This window comes from Cheilinus undulatus, linkage group 18, assembly GCF_018320785.1.
Source record: "Cheilinus undulatus linkage group 18, ASM1832078v1, whole genome shotgun sequence".
NCBI classification, from domain to species: domain Eukaryota; kingdom Metazoa; phylum Chordata; class Actinopteri; order Labriformes; family Labridae; genus Cheilinus; species Cheilinus undulatus.
The window spans coordinates 17,085,640-17,107,140 of NC_054882.1; the positions used below are offsets into that span (position 1 = coordinate 17,085,640).

General features: G+C 41.2%; 1 protein-coding gene across 3 annotated transcripts in view; it reads left to right on the top strand.

Annotated features, from left to right (window-relative positions):
• ppp2r3a (protein phosphatase 2, regulatory subunit B'', alpha) overlaps nucleotides 1-21,501 on the top strand; it is a 98,925-nt gene that overhangs the window by 1,141 nt on the left and 76,283 nt on the right. The window lies entirely within an intron of this gene.

A 21,501-nucleotide genomic window follows, 5' to 3' on the forward strand; every position in this document is an offset into this window, starting at 1 on the left:
TTTGCTTTTTAGATTAGACTTTCTTCATAAACCAAGTTTGACACATTCATGAAATAACCACATCGGAAACATTACAGACTAAGCAACATTTAGTACTTAATGCTACTTCATCAGCCAACATAGCTATGTTAGCTTTAGCTTCAGCTACGTAGCTAATGTAACTTCATTACCTTAAGCTTTTTATTGACAGCGGAGGACTGTGGATAGAGTCAGAAACAGGGATAAGAGAGTGAGGAAGAGACATGTGGGAGAGGAGCCATAAGCTGGACTTTAACCCAGGCATACGTAGGTACATGTGGCACGACCTCACAACGAAGGCATCTGCACCATACTATCTTAGTTACGTAGTAAATGTAACATAAGCCCATGTAGCTATATGAGCTTGCACTACGTAGCTAACATAGCTCCATTAGTGGTAGCTACGTTAGCTACATAGCTTTTTTACGTGAATAAAGCATGAGTTCTAAAGATCTGTTTAACAGTGGCTTGTGGAGCCTTTTTAACTCTAGCTGAAGCTATTGAAGCTATGCTAGCATTGTAGTTTATGTTACTACCTAAATCAAAGCATCTATGTTAGCTTTACCTACGGAGCTAACGTAGCAATGTAAGCTGTTGCTACATTAGCTACGTAGCTATTTTACTAATAAAATATGGGTTTATGAGATTTGCAAAGATGTAAAAGGTGTACAGTCTTTAGATAAATCACCTACATAGCTTATGTAGCTAACTTAGCCTTGTTGGCTGTAGTTACATTCACTACATAGCTAAATAAATAAAATATGGGTTTGTGAGATTTGCAGAACTGTAAAAAGTGTACAGTCTTCAGCTACATGGCCTCCATGGTTACTGTAGTTTTGTCAGCTTTAGCCTTAGCTACCTTGATTGTTAGAATGTTCTTATGGAGGACACGTTTTTTCCTGTAAGCAGACTGTTTAGTCACTTTTATTAAATGTTTTGTGATAAGGTTTTACAGGTTAGGTTTTTGTCATTTAACTTTCGGTATCATAACCCTTTCCTTCACTCTTACCCTAACCCAAACCTGAAGTAATCCAGTTTTATTTTGAAAGTTTTGGCATGTGCTTCCATCTTGACAGAGGTGGCGTCTCACACTAGTGGTCTGTAAAAGAGCTGCGATGTCTTGGCATAGACAGGGTTAATTTTAAAATTGATAGGGTTGCCAGATAAGTCAGTCTGAAAATAATTTGATGCATTTATTATCACATGTAAAACAATTCATGCATATACACATGCCTATACATACCATTGATCTGGTGTGGAATGACTGAAACAGAAAATGATGTTATGCATTATGGGTGTTACTTTCTACTGTTAAAGTAATATAACACAGTAACTGTGTCATAACTAACCCTCCAGTGAGAAGTTTTTATTTAGCCTATCTAACTCTGGCTATGAGGTAGTTACATATTTAAAATCAGTGCTATGTTTTAGATAACAGTTGATATAAGCTTGGATTAGCTGGCTTTTACATATAACTAGGGATGGGGATTGTTAATTTTTTATTGATATTGGTACCCTTATCGATACTCCTTATTGATCCGAGTCCTTATTGATACCACTATCGATACTTTTCTATAGTTTGGTGGAAAAACAAATTGGAGACAAATACTTACACTCAAGTGGTCTTAGCTGAGGAGTGCTTGAGTTAAAAAGCTGTGATTCAGTCACATCTATGATGTTACATCTATGCAGCATCTATATTTTATATCCCTCAAATATGAACACATTCTTCATATGTACAACTGTATTTATTAAGGTCTGTAAATTTTCCCATTTTTATGTGTCATTTGAACACATCATAACGTATAGAATACAGTCGTCTAATTTACTGAGGTTACCTGAATGCATCATATTTTCCATCTTTCAGATGTTAAGTTCGCTAATTAACTTTAATTCTGCCGATTCCACCACAGATTTCTACACTGGACTAATACTTTTAACAAACAGGACTTGCTCAAAGTTTTGAAACACTTTTCAGCATTTATCTGAGCAGCTGAAGAAGAAAACTGCTCTGAAGCAGCTGAAGAGAGTGATATGAGAGCCTGTTACTCCCAGCGCAGGCAGATATGAATGCATGCAACTCGCAGGCAGCGTCTTTTTTCCTCAAGCCGTAGCTGAAGGTACCACATTCAGTATTGATGTGCTTTTAGTTTACCCTTGAAAGAACTGATGTATGTTTTTTAAACCAGTCTTATCTTAAATTGACGTTACGTCACAGAGCCTGTGAGACTCAATATATTTCAAAAACACAGAACCGGATTTTGACCCCCATCCCTAGATATAACTCAGTTACTGAAAAACAAGCAAGCTAAAGACATTTACTTTGACATGGTGAAAATGAACTTTCCAGTCATTCTAGAATCAGAAATCCTGCGAATGTTGTGGACAGAAAACCAGAAACACATTCCACTCACCTGTAAAGGTCTGTGTTACAGTTTACCCATTAGTTTGTGGCCTCCTCACCCCTATATCGAATGAAATATCCATCTGAAGACAAACTATGCATTTGATGATGTTTAGTTGGACAATAAAATAGCAGGAAAAACAACTATGGAGTGTGTAGGGTATATAAACATATGTGGCAGTATGTCACTGCTCGATGCCCCCCTTGTATGCGAGTGTGTGTCCTTCGACACTCCCATCATTTGTTTGTTCCAGTATGTGGGTGTGTGTGCATACATAAGTGTGTGAGTGCCTGGCTGGTGATATCCTGTCAGATCCTGAGAGGTGGGGGTCAGTCACAGGGTCTCCCCTCTGGAATTCTCCTAGAATAGATGTGACCCACACGCACAGCACACACAAACACACAGTTTTAGCAACATCTTCCGACAGCTTAATGTCTTTCTGTTGGTGTGTACGGCTGCTGTGGCTTATTACCATGAAATCGGCTTTATAGACTGTAGAAACTAGGACTATTTCTGAAGTTAAATGGCGTTTTTCTTCTTGATGCTGACACGGATATTATGTCCCATTGCTTACTGTTGTTTCTTTATTCAGTCCACCATAACACGGTTATATTTTCTCCTGGGGTTGACATTATCAAGACTTACTGTAATGCAGGTATGATGACACTGTTATGTGGTCTACTGGAGCTGGGTATTTCCCACAGACTCACTATTCGATACGTATTGGAACAGCTAAACTTTGATTTTTTGGATTGTAAGCATGTCATGATGAATATGTCCTACACTAAATTCACTACAGCTACGATACATATCACGATACAGAGTGAAAAAAAAATCCATATCAATATAGAAAAGCCATGGTAGGATACTTATCACAATACAGAGGCCTTGATACAATTTGTATCATGATGCAGAGGCCACAAAACGATATGTATTGCGATACAGGGGCCACGATATGATACATATCATGATACAGGGGCCATGATATGATTTATACTACAATACAAAGGCCATGATAGGATACATATCATGACACAGTGGTCATGATATGATACATATGCTATAGAGGCCACCATACGATACGCATCACTATACAGAGGCTACCATCATGCTTCACTGTGGGGCTGATGTGTTTTTCTTGATGTGCGGTGGTGTCTCTTCTGATGGCCAAAAAGCCATCAGAACCTGGTCTAGGCAGATTTACACATGTGCAATATTCCTTTCATTTCTTTATGATAGATTTATGAACTCTGGGGCATGCTCTGTGCCTTGGAATTTTTGTGTGTCCATCCCATGGCTTGTACTTTTCAGTAACATACTTCTGCTTGTAAATATGGTCTTTAAGAGTCTAAAAGAGGCTTAAAGGAAGATGCAGTTCTTGTTGAAATGCTGCATAAAGCGACTGTTTCTTTATTCAAGATTTCAGAACAGCCTGTCCTGATATTTGTAGTAGTTTTCAGAAGTGCGTGTGTGAAAAAAGCTGTTTTTTGAGCTTACAGGGCCCAATACAAGGATGATTCATATGGCAAGTTAGGAGTGAGAACATATTACAGCAAACAGTATGTACAGTAGTTCCATTACTGCCAGTAGTAAGACATAATATCAGAATGACAGCTGGAGGTAGAATCTGTTGGTAGAATAAACTGTAAGTTGGATATAAACCGCATTATAAATATGCACTAAACAGTACAGTGGGCTTCAAACAGTCACATTGCATCTTCACACTGATGTCAATCAGGATGTCAAGTTCAAGGACACTTTGGCAGTAAAGACAGACCCTGAACTTGACAGATAGTCTTCCTGCTGCTCTGTCTATTCTTCTTCTACTCCAGTAGACCGTGTAGAGTGACAGAAACGAGTCTGAGAGAATACTTTAGAGGAACAACAAACCCCTGCTCTCTCGTTGCTCCCCGGCCTGTGTCTGCTAGATGATGGATGCTTGAAAATGTCACTGTGCATTCGGTGTGTGTGTTTGAGAGAGAAATAGCGAGAGGATCTTGTCTGTTGTAACTCGAGCCGGGCTGGACACACCGACTCTTGGAAGGCCACAAAGACCGCTCTGCATGAACTGTGGGGAATGTGGAAGTTTGTGTGTCTGTGTGTCAGTGACAGAGAGAGCATAAACATCCCCAATCCCAAACCACAGTGCTTCAAACTCACCTCCCAACATCGTTACCATGATTAAACAGACCTGGAGACTATCAGTAGGTTTAACTCAATCATTTATCATAATTGTTGTTGAGTGTGTCATTTAAAGAAGGATTCCTCTGAATCATTTATAAGGTAAAAATACACAACAGCACCTGGCTCCAGCTTCCCAAATATCCTAAAAAATTTACATCTCATGCAAATTGTGCAGTGGATTACAGCAGTGAATTAATCATCTGTTTTTCTACCTTTTAATGCAAATTCTGAAGTCTAAACAAGTGGGGCTGTAATGTTTATTTCATCAACTTAATCGGTGTCTTTTTATCTGTTAACTGTTTGACTTATAAAATGCAAGAAAACAAAGGCAAATGTTTTCACAATTCCAGTGAAGCTATGACTTATTACACTGTAATGTTATTTTTTGCTTAATTATAATGTATCTGGCAATTACAAGTACCAGTCCAGCATCTTTTAAATTACCCATCTTTTTAAAACTATATTTACAGAAATCTAGGAATAGCATTCTTAATCATTTTTGGCTGTTTAAGAAAAAAAGGCCAATTTTATATAGCAACAGTATTCTGTTCTCCAATAGATGGCCATCATTAAGAGGGCTGTCATATCAGATGTGTTCACTGTGTCTGCTATCCATGTTGGATAAACTCTCTCCTCTTTAGTCTGCAGGACATGATGTCTGTGGTCTCCAAAAACATTCTAATTTTGATTTATCTGACCACAGAACAGTTTTCCATTTTACCTCAGTCCATTTTGAAAGAGCTTCGGCCCAGAGAAGATGGCGTTTAACTGTCATTTGTGGATGGCACAGTGAACTGTGCTGACAGACAATGATTTTCAGACGTGTTCCTGACTCCATGCCATGATTTCCAATACAGAAACATGCCTGTTTTTAATGCATTGGCTGTTGAAGACCCCAAGATCATGAGCATCCAATATTGACCTTCAGCCTTGTCCCTTGCACAGAGATTTCTCCAGATTCGCTGACTCTTTTAATGATGTTGTTTACTGTAGATGGGGGGATATTCTAAGTCTTTGCAGTTTTACGTCACACTTCTTCTGGATGAAATTCATTGCTGCCACTTACTTTCCAAGCCTTTTGTTGCCCTGTCCCTACTTTTTTGAGAAGTGTTACTGCCATCAAAAGTAACTGATCAAAAAGCGTGTTCCTTTGGCTCTACTACAAAGTGTGTCTTCCCGTCTGGCTTTATTTTCACTCTCCACAGTCTCACAAAATGTCCTGAATACAACACATTCTGATTGGCTAGCTGTCATGAGTTCTAGCCAATCAATAGTTAATCCTTGGTGCCACTGACAAGGTGAGTGTAAGGAATGACTTCCTGTTTTCCTGTTTTTACAGTGTTGCTCTGTCGTTGCTCATGCTGATAGATGTAGGAGTAAACCGTTTATTTTCCTTCTGTTTTGCTACTTTCTTTAACTCTCAAATACACCCAGAACTGCAGTAAGTCTATGCATGATCCCTTACTTGATATTTTGGAGGCAAACTTAGAATATAAATAGCAGATGTTTTTTCTGATCTTGATAAAAACATTTGCAGCCTCTGAAGAACCATGGCTTCATTACAGGGCTGTTATTTAAGATAAGGAAACCATGGGTTTAAGAAGAGATGCATCAAAGTTTGATTGCCTATGCACTGAGTAAACAAACCTGCCTTTTTCACCTTTCCTGTTGCACAATAGCGCTGTACTGCTGTGAAACCTGATGTTTAACTAGCTTGAGGCCAGACTTCTGTTCTCTCTGAGTGTAAACTTATCCAAGAGTCAGAACCCACAGGGGGAAAATTAGTAAATTCACACTTAAAGTGAAAGAGCGAGCTCCTCAGTGTGCATCCTCCCCCCTACAGTGATCAGCGGTCGTTGTGGTTTTCCTCCTTTGCCCAAATTACAGCACTTATCGCTCCTGAGCCACAGCTGTCAGTCTTCAGACCAGATTTATGACATCAAATCAACAGCTGCTGCCTTTTATTTTATTTCTAAGACCATTGGCAGCAATTTAACTCATTTAAAAGAAAATATTCCTTTAACTTCCTGATATAATCCTATTACATGTCTCATTAAGGATTCCATTTCTCTTCTTCTGTCTCTGTTTTCATCCTCACATTGCAGAGGAGGTTGTTTTAACTTCAAATAGCTTTCTGATCACTGACTCAGTCTGTCGCTGAATGGATGGTTTGTAGGCGGATTGGTGGGAGACGGAGCCTGTGTCCACTTTGGAAACAGTTTTTATACGAGCCTGGGTTTATCTCAGCCACAGATGTGTGTCTTTTCACACATGCTTGTTGTTCCCAAACTTTGTGTGCCCAACTGTGCTGATGCATGTGCAAGTGTGTGATATTAATCTGGGCCTTATCCATTTCTCACATAGGTGTAACAGGACAGTGAGTACCCTGGCAGCATAATCCCAGTGGGTCATACTGGGAGTGCTCTGATGTAATGGAGTAATGTGTGTGGTTGTGGAGGTTTAGTGCAGACAGATGTAGGTTGGACCAGTTGGCTGAGTCACAAAATGTAGACTCACAACACCCTGCTTCATTTTTAAATCTGGATACGTCATGTCTGGCTATGACTTGATCAAAAACTACAGCTCCAACATTCAATGGATCTATCTGTTAAAAAGAGAAAAAGCATCTAAACCTACCAGGACCTAGATGAAAAGTCATTGCCCATTGCCTTGGAAATGAGTTTTTCACATAGGACCAGCAAGGTAAGGATGGCTTTTTTTCGCTGAATATTTTCTGCATTTTATATTTCCTCAGGTTATTTTTGATGATCTGAAACACTGAAGTGTGACAAATATGCAAAACAATAAGAAATCAGAAAGTGGGCAGATACTTTTTCACAGCACTGTAATGGACTGACTTGACCTAACTTGACTCATCTTGGAGCAGGTTTCAGCAGGTTCAGACTCAGAAGGAGTTTATAATTGGTATCATTTAGGTAGTTCTGCTACTGGAAAATGCTGGCCAGGATGAGCTTCACAAGTCCGTCAGAATACAAACGAAATGTATATAAGCGTTTAGCCAAATAGGGAAAAAGACGCTTAGGAACATTCTTACTATGTACAGGGGCGTATGATGGCCGACAATGGCCCGATTATGACTCCCCGAGCTGCTCCCTACTGGTCGGATTTCTGGCATGTTTGATATTTTGATCGTATGACTCCAGACACTTCACAGTGAGAGCAGAAACACGAGCAGAATAAACAACTTTGGGGTATTGTTTTCCTTTGTAAACTGTCAGACAGTGCCCTAAATTACCATGACAACAGCTAGAATGACTTTCTGATGCAACCCCGCAGTAATATCAACCTTTCCACCTACTCCCTGGACCCCATTCCATCCGCTCTAGTTAAAGCCTGCCTCCCCTGTCTCAGCCCACTCATCCTGGACATCATCAACTCATCTCTCACATCTGGAACTGTCCCCCCTGCTTTCAAACTTGCCACCATCACACCTATAATCAAAAAACCCGGATTGGACCCTGAAGACCCCAACAATTTTCGCCCCATTTCCAACCTCTCATTTCTGTCAAAAATTCCACTCCAATCAGCTCTATGAGACCCTTCAATCCGGCTTCCAAACCCACAGTACTGAAACCGCACTCATAAAAGTTACAAACGATCTCCTGCTTGCATCTGACTCTGGTTCCCTCACTATACTCATCCTCCTTGACCTCTCCGCCGCCTTTGACACCATCGACCACTCCATCATCCTCCACCGCCTACAGTCTATTGGCATCACTGGTTCAGCCCTCTCCTGGTTCAACTCCTACCTCGCCAATAGATCTCACTACATCTCTATCAACAACTGCACATCCCACACCATCTCTGTTACTCATGGAGTACCTCAAGGTTTGGTGCTTGGTCCCCTTCTGTTCATTCTGTACATGCTTCCCCTTGGACAAATCATTCACATTGTGGAATATAAAGAACAGAGAGCTATTTTGAAACGGCGTTACAGATTCAACTGAGGAAAGCGGGATTTATTTTTTGAAATGTAGCAACAACAAACACTGACTATGGGCACACAGAATAAAATGCTCTTGGAGTAATTTTTGTAGGTTGGCCATTCCTGGGAGGGTTCACCACTGTTTGCAGTTTTCTCCATTTGTGGATAATGGCTCTCAGTATGGTTGGAGTCCAAAAGCCTTAGAAATGGCTCTGTCACTGTACAAATTTCTTGAGATCATGGAGTTACATGTTGCTTTTTGAGATCTTTTAGCCTACTTTGTCAGACAGGTTCTATTTAAGCAATGTTTGGATTCTTCAGGTCTGGCAGTAATCAGGCCTGGTGCAGCTAGTGGAATTAATCTAAGATACGTCATGGTAAAGATATAAATGTATGTTTTAAATGACTCAGCTTTGTCTGCCCACTGATTGCACATTTTGTATCTTTACTAACGGTGGCTCGAGCATCTTTAGTCATCATCAATAGAGCAGAAACAGAATGAAAACACCAGCTTTCATATGAAAAGATATTATGAATGAATCACCGGCGCAGACATGCAAGGTAGTCTGCAGAAGAAAAACAGTCATTAAATAGAGTTATATAATTGTAAAAAAAATCAAGGTGGAAACGGTGTTTGAACTAAAGTGGACAAAAGCACCCCTCTTAGTTTAGTAAGGACAACGCCCTGATCCTTTATTTAACCCTGAGACATACATGCATGTCTCTGTGCAGGATTGACAAGGATAAACAGGCTGAGATGTGCACAAAGAAGAGAGAAAATCCACTAAGATGCAGAATTTGAATTCTGTTTCTCTTCTGGATGACTTTCATGTGCAATTATGTGTTACATCATACCCACACCCTCACTTTGGATGTGCGTCTGGATTTGTGTTTGGGTGTGGTTTGTCTGTAATGAAGCTAGTATTAAAGCGTTCACCAGGGCTACCGACTGCTGCAGGACTTCTCACATTTAAGCTTTCTAATTGATTCAGAGTGTGATTTATGTAGCTCTGCACCCACATGTGCTTGCCTGCCTTCTGTTGTGCAACACACGAGCACGTACGGACACACAAACTCGAACACGGACAAACACACAGGAGCCCTGAGTTAGTCATGTCAGCAGCACAAGGCGCTATTGTATTTAGCGTCTTCATGGCACTTTTTAGGGGCACAGTCATTCACATTTCCCAGCAGCATGTGCGTCTGTGTGGGTGGGTGGTCGTCTCGTATTCCATGTAACAGGCCTGCCTGCTAAAAAAGAAGACGTGACAAAGAAAGTGTGAGTGTGACAGTGAGAAGTGGGTGGAGAGACAGAGGCGGCAGAGGTTACATTTTCTGCCACCTTTCAGGATTCTTTTTATTGAGAAAGTTTGAACAGTTAGCACAACTCTAACCAAAAGATTCACCTTGAAAGCAGGGTATTTCTGATGTTTTTTTTTTAGATGTAGAGACATGAATGTAAAGTCAGAGAGGAGCTTCTTCAAGCAGCTCGTCTGCTGCTTTGTGTTTTTTGTGGTTTGTGGCGAACCATTGCAGTGTGCTACTTCTATGGAGAAAAGGTTACTCTAGGTTAAAGTATTTGTAGCTCAGACTGTAGATTCTACGACAATCAAAGAACACTCCAGAGCTCCCCTACCAACATTTGAGCACTGATATAAAATTGAAATGTGTCAAAATACCAGTTTGATATAGTCTTTATTTGCAGCAGTAGAGGTTTTATGCACATTATGCAAACATTTACGTGTCAACACAGCAGTCCATTTAAATACTGTATGACATTCTTCTCACTAAACCCTGCTTACATCAATGTGGATGCACCATGCTGCTGCTGACAAAGCTTCACCTCCTCCACCCCAGCCTCCTCATGTATAGCTCAAAGCATGCTGCCTGACTAGCCCAGGGAGCATCTTTTAAGCAGATTCTTCTCTGCCAAGTTAAACTGCCCCGTACCGTCCAGGTGGGTAGCACAGTTGCCACTAGGGCTGACACCTTCCAGTTGGGTTGGCAGTTGGTTGGTCGATACGCTCACATCCTGCTTGTGGGTTGGTTGCATGCGCATGTGAGAACGAAGCGGCGGCATGCATAGCTGACTGATTGACAGACATCCAGCAGGAGACAGAAACGAGTAGCTAGATGTAACAATCTGCAATCCAGGTAGAGACAGGAACACAAAGTGACGCATGTTATGTTCTTATCGTTTCACAGCCTTTCCGCTGCGAATTACTTGGAAATAACATATCTTAAACTTGACACGAAGATGCAGGCTGTATTAAAGTGGCGCTGAAAGTGTCACTGCTGCCTTCTTTTAAGGCCTCAGCTCCTGTGGTCTGTTAAATGAACCAGTCAGCACATACAGGTATTAAGTCCCTTTATCATCAGATGAAATGTGCACGCCAGTTTAGGTGTCTGTTCCAGACAGATAAGAAAGACGAGAGAAAACACGAAATCTTCTTGTCATTAAGTCCTGACCAGTGGGCTTTTCCTTTCACCTTGGTAAAACAAAAGTTTCCTATTAGCACTTGATTTGTTGGTGCGTGGGCATACTTTTAGTCGACAAAGTTTTTTTTGGTTGACTACAGGCCTAGTTGCTACAACCCTCTAGACATACTATGGATGCCCCATGGACCCTGAAAACTACCAGGAGTGAAAAGAAAGAGAAGAGATGCCATTGAGCTTGACCTTGGCTGCTGAGCGACAGGTGTTTGAGATCTTTTAGCCTATTTCACTTTGTCAGACACAGTTATTTCATGATTTAGGGGCAAATCATTTTTTTTCCACACAGGGTCAAATAGCATGTTTATTGTAGGTGTAAGTTTAATAGAGACACTGGTGAGTGTATGAAGCTACGGTGTTAATAGCTGCATCTCTGACCTGAGTGAACTGCAAAGCTGTTTTTTGAGTCATCACAAACTTAAAACAAGTGAGTTATCAGTTCAAGGTTGTGCAGGTTGAATCAGAGCCAAAAATTACTTTTTCTGAAGTAGGTTCCAAGGACTGAAATATATCTCATGGCAAGATAAAACAAGATCATAAAACAGAGGTTGTAGACCTTTTTATTTAGGGCTATAAAGAAATTGACCTCTTTTTATGTTTGAGGATAAGGAGTCTCTTATAAATCTAATTTAAAATGACAAATAAATCTCTCATCTTTATACACTGTTGCCTTAAAAACGTTTGATTTATTGGAGTTTATTCAAGTCAAGGTGAATGAATACAAGCCACCACTGTGTGCAAAAGCTTTACTCAAACCTGGACTTATTCACGACTTAAAGTATAAATCAAACAAATCAAAAGTGTAGACAAGAAGAATGCTAAACATTATCACTCATTGCTTTTGCAAACTTCTGCTTAAGAACAGAAAGTAAAGCAGGTCAAAGCTTCACTGGAGTGAAAATAAACTTTTTCATAGCATTCATTTAACTGTTCACTTTCAGTTTAAAAGAGTTTGACTGACTTGGACTTTGCCTTTACATGTCATCTGTTTGACTTGTACAGCTCCCTTACAGATAAAAACAAGTAAATATGTGTTTTTTTGTTTAAAGATTTATTTTGGGCTTTTTATGCATTTTATTTTGATTGGACAGTAGATGGAGAAGCAAATCAGGGAGAGAGAGAGTCGGGGTTATGATGCAGGAAAAGAGCAACTTAACTGCTTAGCCATTGGTTTCCCATCAGTATGCTTTTTTATGAACTTTTAAGATACAACCCCAATTCCAAAAAAGTTGGGACACTTTGTAAAATGTGTTAACACCATGTAATGATTTGCAAATCACATTAACACCATATCCAATATTGAAACAGATATTTTGCATTTTCATGAAAATATGAGCTCATTTTGAATATGATGGCAGTACATCTCAAAAAAGTAGGGATGGAGCAACAAAAGGCTGGAAAAGTAAGTGGTAATGAAAAACAGCTCAAAGAGTTTTTTGCAACTATTAGAGTTAATTGGCAACAAGTCAGTAACATGACTGGGTATAAAAGGAGCATTTTAGAGCGGCAGAGTCTCTCAGAAGTAAAGAGGGACAGAGGTTCACCAATCTGTGAAAAACTGTCATAAAAATGTGTAGCAATTTCAATGAAATATTCCTTATTGTAAAATTGCAAAGACTTAGGATATTCCACCATCTGCTGTGCATATTATCATTATAAGATGTAAAGAATCTGTCCCCAAGGGACAAGGTCAAAGTTCAGTATTGGATTCTTGTGTTCATCAAGCCCAAACAGGCATGATTCCTTACATGAAATCACTGCATGGACTAAGGAACATTTCCACAAATCATTGTATGTCAACACAGTTGGCCATGTCATCCTCAAATGTATGTTAAAGCTGCAGAAAAGAAGCCATATGTGACCACAATCCAGAAACACCAGCATCTTCTTAGGGCCAAAGCTCATTTAAAATGGATTAGGGCAAAATGGAAAACTGTTCTGTGGTCAGATTATTCTAAATTTAAAACAATAGACGCTTTGTCTTGCTGACTTAAGAGGAGAAGGATCATTCAGCTTGTTATCCTGACACAGTTCAACAGTCTGCATCTGTGATGGGATGGGGTTGCATTAGTGCCGATGGTGTGGACAGCTCCCAGACTTTTACAGACTGTTGTTAAAAGACGAGGGGATTCTACACAGTGGTAAACATGGCCCTGTCCCTGCTTTTTTGAGATGTGTTGCAGCTATCAAATTCAAAATGTGCTAATATTTCTTGTCTAAATGGTAAAAGGTCTCAGTTTCAACATCTGACATATTATTTATGTTCTGTTGTGAATAAAATATGGGTTAATGAGATTTTACAACCATTGCATTATGTTTTTATTTACATTTTTCACAGTTTCCCAACTTCTTTGGAAGTGGAGTTGTACATTTTTGGGCTTTGATGCCTTTATCAGTGGATATAATTGGAAACTGTGAATAGAGAGAGTGGGGAATGACATACAGGACAGCAGTCTCTGTATGTAGGACACATGGACATAGCCGCTCATCTACTAGCATCCCAAAATGATAACAGTGATAATCTTCATGTAACCTTGTTCCCCCTCTAGCATGGACTTACAAGGAAACAACAACAAAGCATGCAAACTAAAACCCCAAGTGTCCCGTTGCGCAAGTGTGAGGAATCAAACTCGGCCCACAATGGGATGATTCACACAGGAGCGTGTGGGAAGTGGACTGTGCCTGGTGGCCTCTCCTAACACCCTTTAACCACTGAGAGATGCACCCTGGGAAAAAGTAGGAGGAGGAGAAGATTAGTGTGACACGGATGAGGAGCGAGACACTTTGATTCACAGATCTCCCATCATCCTCTGCTGCTCATTGACTGGCTCTTTTGTGGTTGCGTTAAAGCGCTCTGATTGGTCGGTTGTTGCTGGAACTCGTCTGTGGACTCTGGAATTTGTGTGCGATGAGTTAATAGCTATCCATTGAGTGCCTGATTGTGTTCTGTTGTCCACACTGGCTCTCTTTGTCCTGACTCCACACACGAACTCATACACACGCCCATGAATCTGAAGCAGGCATTCCTCCAGTGGCAGCACACCAGCCAAGTGCGGAAAGAAAGAGGGGGAAAGAAAATCCTAACTAGCTAACAGTACCATTCATAGTCATGGCACTGTGGTTCTCCCTGGCTCTGGTTCGAGACATGAATGAGTCTGAGGCTAAAAATATTTTATTGCTGCTTTTTATGCTCTCATTACTCTCTCTGCTCTTTTCATTACATCTCTCCTCTGTTGTTTTCTCTTTCGGTGAAGTACATGAAGCCTGTGCTGCATTAAATGTGTTTAATGATGTTTTTTTATATTCTTTATAGAGTCAGACTGTGGTTGGAGTTTCTTGAGGTGTAAATGTGTGCAAGTAGCCCCCTGGGTAAAAGAAAAAAAAGGAAAAGACTTCAAAACAGAAGTAATTCATAAGAAAAATAATTTTAAGTGGAGATGCTAAATCCTAAATCAGATATGGTCTTAAACCCTGTTAGCTAGCACCCAGAGTTAGAGATTTTGGGACCCCTTAGCCAGCTGGCCTAGAGAAAAACTGTTGTGCTGTTTTATCCATGCATTTTATGTATTTCTGAATTATAATTTCCCTATATAAACCAGACGTATTTTTGCCATGGTTGAACTAAATTTACTTGTAGTGATTTCTTCACATAAGTTAATGTAGATTACCTCCTCTTGTACCCTGTCCCTGCTTTCTCCTCCATTATCCTTGACTTGCTCTCTGTCCCTGCTTCCTTCTCTATTAACTTGTCTTGCTCTCTGTCCCCGCTTTCTTCTCCTCTTTCATCCTCGTCTTGTTCTCTGTCCCTGCGATCTTCTCTGTCACCATCCTCATCTTTCTCTCTATCCCTGCTTTCTTCTCGTCCCTTGTCGTCATCCTGCTCTCTGCCCCTGCTTTCTTCTCGATTGGCCTCGTCTTGCTCTCTGTCCCTGATTATCCTTAGAATATCCATTATCCTCTACTTAGTCTGTCCTTGCATTTTTGGCCGACATCCTCATCTTGCTCAATGCCCCTTCTTACTTCTCCTCCATCATCCTCATCTTGCTCTCTGTCCCTGCTTTCTTCTCCATTATCCTCGTCTTGCTCTCTGTCCCTGCTTTCTTCTCCATTATCCTCATCTTGCTCTCTGTCCCTGCTTTCTTCTCCATTGTTCTCATCTTGCTCTCTGTCCCTACTTTCTTCTCCATTATCCTCATCTTGCTCTCTGTCTCTGCTTACTTCTCCATTATCCTCGTCTTGCTTTCTGTCCCTGCCTTCTTCTCCATTATCATTGTCTTGCTCTCTGTCCCTGCTTTCTTTTCCATGTTCCACGTCTTGCTCTCTGTCCCTGCTTTCTTCTCCATTATCCTCATCTTGCTCTCTGGCCCGGCTTTCTTCTCCATTATCCTCGTCTTGCTCTCTGTCCCTGCTTTCTTCTCCATTATCCTCGTCTTGCTTTCTGTCCCTGCTTTCTTCTCCATTATCCTCGTCTTGCTCTCTGTCCCTGCTTTCTTCTCCATTATCCTCGTCTTGCTTTCTGTCCCTGCTTTCTTCTCCATTATCATTGTCTTGCTCTCTGTCGTTGCTTTCTTCTCCATTATCCTCATCTTGCTCTCTGTCCCTGCTTTCTTCTCCATTATCATTGTCTTGCTCTCTGTCCCTGCTTTCTTCTCCATTATCCTCGTCTTGCTCTCTGTCCCTGCTTTCTTCTCCATTGTTCTCGTCTTGCTTTCTGTCCCTGCTTTCTTCTCCATTATCATTGTCTTGCTCTCTGTCCCTGCTTTCTTCTCCATTATCCTTGTCTTGCTCTCTGTCCCTGCTTTCTTCTCCATTATCCTCGTCTTGCTCTCTGTCCCTGCTTTCTTCTCCATTTTCCATGTCTTGCTCTCTGTCCCTGCTTTCTTCTCCATTATCATTGTCTCACTCTGTCCCTGAGCCATACCTTCGGCCTCTTCTATGAGCCATGCTCGCCTGGTTGATTGAATAATCTTCTACTGACATCATTACGCTCTCATTAGTATTGCGGTTTTCGGGTCCAGCATGGACAATCACCTACTGCTTTGTAACATCCTGAGCTGTACACCAGACATACAGACTAAATGACAGAGGCAGAGGGCTGCTTTATACTGGTCAGTGTGGGTAGACCATGCGTCTCGCTGGCTACCACAGATGGAGCGAGATGGTGGGGTTGAAAAGGGGAAAAAATGAAGAATTTGTATGATAGAGCAACAGAGAGGAATATGAAGTTGAGCTGAAGAAAAAGGGGGCAGAAAAAGACCGGCAATAATCAAACCAACTCACAGAGCGAGGGAAGTAGAAAGACAGACAAGTGGGTAAATTATAAGATCCAACACTGGGAATTAGTTTTACCACGGAAATACCTCCGGAGCAGCATGGGAAACACACTGAGGGTGACTATTTCAGGCTTTTACTCCTGCTTGTTACACCAGCCAGCATCTCAGGGCGAAGGGAGGTTTTAAAGCTGTAACAAGAGGAAAAGAAGAGGAGGAAAATGAGGACAGTGGTGTCTCTCAGGGGGGGGAGAGTGACCCCGTTGCACCATTGTGCCCTCTCCCCCTCTCTGTCCCTCTCTGTTTAATCTAAATCCATTCAAGAGGCTTTATTGGCCAGATAAGATCGCTCTGACATTGCCAAGGCTTAAGTGCATCGGAGAAGGAAGTAGGTTGGTGGTGAGAGAGGAATGACAGCCTTTATCTCGGTCAGTAAACACAAGCCCAGGGAGTCCCTGCATTGTTTATAGTGACTTTAACTCTTAGAGGACACAGAAACATGGATGTAGAGTCCTGCAGCGCAGACTCCAGAATGAGGTCAAACTATGTGGCTGGCTCACATGAATCCACACAAACTCAGAAGCTGTGGTTGACAAAGCAGTTGTGTGTGTGTTGGTGGGTTGTTGGCAGCGAGTGTACGATGAACTGGTCAGAGCCCAGCACACTCGAGCTTCCTCCTGCCTGCCAGTCTGACCACTAGGGGTTGTATGTTTGGTGTATGTGTGCAGTGTGTGCAGAGATAATTCCATCCCAAACACTGTGTGGATGCACTCTGTGTTCTTCTCTCACCGTCAGTCATTTGGTGTATTTTATGGGATATAGGAAGTATTCAATATGACATGCATGCTTTTGTATATTTGCAAGTGCGGGCTATTGAGCTATGGTATGAACTGTGGTATCTTTGAAGGCCCTACAAAATGTAAAAGACACTAAAATAGTGCACTGAGTATTTTAGATATGGAGGTCTTTTCAAGACAACTTTTGCCTTTATTCTCCATCTTTCTCTGTGTTCTCTTCACTGGATTGCACGTCTATCTCATTATTATCCATCCTCTGCTCTTCGTCGTGAACTTAATTCAGATTATCTCCACACAAGCTAAACAATTTGGGCTTGACTGATCATGTCTGTTGCGTAGTATGTTTTGTCGTTTAACATCAGATCTTCTCTATATCTGCTTTATGAAGGAGTCTACAGTGGCAATATGTGTAACTGATATTATATCTACTTTGTAGCTTATATTCGAGGGATGCACAATATTATCTGTATGATATCAATATCAACAGATCCCTCCATCTTCTCCTGCTTATTGTGGGCCGGGTCCTGGGGTATCAGCCCGTTAAGCAAGTCAACCCAGAAATCCCTCTCCCCAGTGACACTTTCCAACTCCCTCTGGGGCATCTCTAGGCATTCCTAGACCAGACAGGATGTAAAATACTTCTAGCATTTGGGTGTCTTTCCTGAGGTCTCCTCCCAGTTTCACATGCCTGGAATACCGCCACAGGAATGCACCCAGGATGCATCCTAATCAGATGCCCGAACCAACCCCAACTGGCTCCTTTCCATGTAAAGGAGCGGTGGTTCTACTCTTAATTCTCTATAGATGTTTGAGCTCCTCCTCACTCTATTTCTAAGGCTAAGACACCGACCAGAGGAAACTCATTTTGGCTGATTCTTTCGGTCATTACTCAGAGTCTGTGACCATAGGTGAGGGTTGGAAGGTAGACCGACAAACTCACCACAATGGTCTGGCACATTGTCCACACTACTGCTGACGCTGCACCAATCCACCTGTCAACCTCACGCTCCCTTTTACCCTCACTTGTGAACAAGACCCTAAAATAAACATCGAAATGCCTTCATATTCACAGCTTCATAAATCCCTTTTCCAAAGAGCACACAAACTTTTTATTGAGTCCAAGAAGCACTGCTTCCTCTGGTTTTTTTGAAGTCACTAAAATCCTCGAACTGCTTCACCTAAGGAAGAGACTCACTTCGCACCTGGAGGGAGCAATCCACTGTTTTCTGGCAGAGAACCATGGCCTCTGACTTGGAGGTGCTGACACTCATCCCGACTACTTTGCACTCAGCCACAAACTGTCCCAATGCCTGCTGGAGCTCCCCAGCTGAAGACGCCAGAATCACATCATCTGCAAAAAGCAGAGATGGAATTGTGAGGTCCCTGAACCCATGGGTTTCATCATGTGTGGTAAATGAAGTGCACCTCCCCCTTTTTAGAAAGTACTAAGTTCTAAGTAAACAAAGTTACCTGAGCACCTATGACTAATCAAGGTAAGCCTTGGTTGAAGAGAGAAGGTTTTGTTTTGGGTCCTTGTAGCTTCTCGAGAGCTCATACCAAAGTTTATGATTGAGAGAGATTGAGAGAGGCATTAAAGGACCGAGCGAGGAGAGTAAATGCTGATGACATAAACGGGTCATGTTGTCCTTGAGAAACCTGTTGAACTTGAACAGCTGTGGTGAAGTTTCTCCTCTGTTAACAGCGGGGTAATCAGAAGCTGTTAACAGAGGAGAAATAAGCTGACAAATCAACAAGTCCCATGTGAACGTGAGGACGGCAGTCATTTGACTTTTTCTCACTTTGATAACAGAAAATATGTTGTCCTGTGCGTGTGGCATCTGTACAATTCATCCATTGCTTCCTGAGATTGTCAGCGCTACATCCTTGTGGTTTCCATAGTTACAGACAGTGCTGCATCCCCGCTGTGGTACAGACACGCACTGACAGCAGAAAGATAAGACTAACTTCAGCTGGTAGTTAGAGCCGAGTCGTGCTGAGAGCTGAGACCCCAGAAATCCTCAAACAAGAGCCTCTTTTTTCTTTCTCTTATCCTCGTCTTGGAGACACATCAGAGACGTTTCTGTCTGTGCTGATTAAAAACACAGCTTCCATTTAGATTTAATCGTACCAATCTTACAAAACATTTTGCGGCTTTAATGTCAGTTTGGTGTGATTTGTTTGTGGTTCAGCTCCATTATTAAGGGAACAGAAGCCTGTTAAAATATTCCCTGTAGGACATTTAGATCTCTTGTGAAAGAGTCTCACCTGTTTCTTATCTTTTCCTGTTGAATAGGAACTTTTACTTGCATTTGCATAAGAATGCAGCTAAAATGGGCTTATTTTTGGTCCCTTTTTTGCCAAAAAGAAACGATTTAAAAAAATTGAAGACATCAAGCTTTGCACACCAGGATAGGGGGATTTTCTGCCATTCTTCTTTCAAATCCTCTCGAGCTCTGTCAGGTTGGATGACTGTAGGTGTACAGCCATTTTCAGGTTTCTCCAGAGTTGTTGGACATGGTTCAAGTAAGGACATTCAGAACTGTCTTTAAGCCACACCTGTGTTGTCTTGGCGGTGTGCTTAGGGTCATTGTCATGTTGGAAGGTGAACCTTTGGCCCAGTCTGAGATCTTGTGGAACAGGTTTTCATTAAGGGTATCTCTTAGTGGTGTAAAAATAGTTCAATATGGATCGGTTAATCGATCTTGACGTCAGCGGTCCAAGTGCAAGTGAAAATTTGATATTTAGTTTGTGCTGTTATTGGGATTAATAATGCTAAGGAAGTTACAAGTACAGAAGGACGAACATGTAGCAGTGAAATTTAATGTCAGAGTAAGACACCTGGGTGTGATGAAAACTTTCTTAAGGCAGTAGGCCTGGCATTCAGTCTGTTTTACAAATAAGATCAAATTAACTTAGATTATTATGAAATTATCTTGTTTTCCCCTTTTCGTAAATTTTTGTTCAAGCAAAAAGTTATTTTGATTCTATAATCAGATTGTACCGGATCGAATCAGATCGGACCGGATCGTTCTCTATTTTAATGAATTGTCATTAACATCTCTGTACTTTGCTCCATTCACCCCCCATCCCCACACAGCATTATGATGCCACCACCATGCTTCACTGTCGGGATGGTACTGGGCAGGTGATGAGTAGTGCCTGATTTCCTTCAGACATAATGCTTTGAATTGAGGCCAAACAGTTCAACTGTGGTTTCATCAGACCAGACAATCTTGTTTCTCACAGTCTGAAAATCCTTCAGGTGCTTTAATTGAACTGTTTGGCCTTAATTCTAAACCTTATGTATGGAGAAAACCAAGCACTGCTAATCACTTGCCTAAAACCATCCCATCAGTGAAGCATGGTGGTGGCAGCATTGAACTAAGTGCAGAGTAAAGTGTCTGAATACTTATGTCAGTGTGGTATTAAATGCTTTATGAATTTTAGAGACTGTAGCATCAGGCTGCAACACAACGTTAAAAAAGTGAAGGTGGTTTGAATGCTTCTAAATACAGGAAGCCTGTTGGTTCACTTAAGACCAGCTGTTGGGAATATTTTAGCATCTGCTATTTTTATGTTTCTGGGCTGTTTGGAGAGTTTAACGTTGATAGTACCCATGATAGTTTTATGGAAAATCATCTTCTCCCTTCCCTTCTTTAGCTCTTTTGCACCTCAGGAAGCAGTTTTAAACATGTAACCAAAGTATGTACCAGTGGGCGTCACTGAATTTTCACTTTTCAGAAGCCTTGGCCAAAGACTTTTTGGTTGTCTGCCTGTGCATCCATCCCTCTGTCAGGCCAGTCTTGTAGTCGTGATATCTCAAGAACCTTTTGATTTTTCTTCATACTTAGGACAAATGTCCACTCTGACTTAAGGATAAACAGTTAAGATTTTAGAGGTCAAAGGTCAAGGTAATTGGGCCTCATGTTCATCCATTTCTTGTGAATGTGATAGCTAAAGGAATCTTTGATAACCTGACATGCCAGATGGATTTGTTTCACACACCCATCTGGGAAAGCTTCAATAGGAAACATTTGGGAGAAGGCAGAGGATTTGAGCAAATCAGATCAACAAAACACATGACGTAGCCGCTATCAAGTTACCGAGGAAGAACACAAAACATGGCAACTATAGACATGTTAGTACTCGGCTTTTGTCATTTTTGAAAAGAAACCCGCTGCTGTTCTTTGTGCTTCTTTTAATGAAGAAATGTCTTCAAGTTCTAATAAAACTGGTGCTTTAGCAGCATCCATGCTAAGAAAAACAAGGAAACGGCTATATCCATCTGCTTTTCAAGGTTAAATCTTTGAGGGATTCTCTTAAAACTTTGCAAAAACGTTCACTCTGACTCAACTCTGCTTTGATCAGATTTAGTATGTTAAAGAATG